The sequence below is a fragment of the Cavia porcellus genome, unplaced genomic scaffold (assembly GCF_034190915.1).
Source record: "Cavia porcellus strain 051 isolate PalLab524CR breed Dunkin Hartley unplaced genomic scaffold, mCavPor4.1 scaffold_1, whole genome shotgun sequence".
NCBI classification, from domain to species: Eukaryota; Metazoa; Chordata; class Mammalia; order Rodentia; family Caviidae; genus Cavia; species Cavia porcellus.
In genome coordinates this window covers 111,197,832-111,199,266 of record NW_026947484.1, presented here as the reverse complement: position 1 = coordinate 111,199,266, position 1,435 = coordinate 111,197,832, and positions in this window count along the sequence as shown.

Below are 1,435 nucleotides of genomic sequence, written 5' to 3'. Positions count from 1 at the left end.
AATGTCAAATCTTTATAAAGACCAGAGCTGTTGTTTGCATTTTTTCCATCTTTTTTTGCATTGAAATTGTTGAATGAAATTCTGAAGATTTGACTCCTAAACACCTGTGCTTTCTAGGGTGACCCTAAGAATGACTCCTGGATGTTTGCCCTGGCTGTGCTTCTGAGCAGCATCATTGTCTACAGCATGGCACCATCAACCACCAGGCCCTGGAGCAGCTGTGATATCATTTCAGGACCTCAGCCACCAGATGACATTGGAGGTTTAGGAAATGATATTGAAATTTTTTTCTCTGTGGCTTATTTAAGTTTGGTGGATCATGAGTGACCTAGGGTAAAAGAGAGTGCTAATTCTACTTTTTAATAAGGAAAGCCTAGGAATGATTTGTAGGAATATTCTTTTCTTTAACCAAGTCTAGTTATGTGACAGAGCTCATACAACTAATCAGAGCAAAGTCCTCCTCAAATTCTGATGAAATACAAGATTCTACAGAGTTTGTGAGTTTCTTCTCCAGTTTTGTCTGGACTGTACGGGATTTTAAGCTGGAGCTGAAGTTGCAAGGTCAGCCTATCAGAGGATCAGTACCTGGAGAATGCCTTGAAACTGATGAAAGGTACCAGAGCAAAGTCCGGGTCAGGGACTTTCTAGAGGGTGGATGTGCTGGCATTCTCTGTGATTTCTAAGGTTCCATTTGTTCTTGAAACTTGCTGGAGGCCTTTAGAATTGGTGACCTGTGTATCGGTTAGATGCTCTAAAAACAGACATTTTAATTTACTTAAAATTGATATACCTCGAAACTCAGTGAAATTATTCAAAACAAGTGATTATTGACAGAGTTTGTATTTTAGAATGTAGATCCTAATAAATGATATAAGTTTCTAAAAACAGTCCTTTGCATAGCCAGTTATATCTGTATCCTCTATTTCAAACAGTTGGTGGCAGAGCTGTTAAACTTGACGTTGCAGTGCAGTCTCTGTGTGTGTGTTTATTTCACACAGTGAGACAGTATGCTTTTGAAGAATGAATAAAAGTTCCTAATACAGATATATAACTTCCTAAAAGTGACCATACAAAATAACTAATTTCTAGGTAAATCAAAGAAAGCATTTGCATTTCCCTTCTTGCTTGTTACATTTTTGCTACCATACATTCATTTTACTTTACACTGATAACGCATTTCTATTAATTCCAAAATATTTATTCATGCTATTATTTCAAATTTGATATTAGTATCTGACACATTATTTGTAAATTATTTGCATAGGTGTTAATGCAAATATTTGGTGAAAAGTAATCATTTCAGTCTTACTCCATTTTCTTATTTTAAAGGGAAAAATACACAACAGTGAAATAAGACAAAACAAAGCAATAAGATCAATATTGGTTTTCACAAACAAGACAGTAAGAATTACGCAGTAGTCACCATATTGCATAT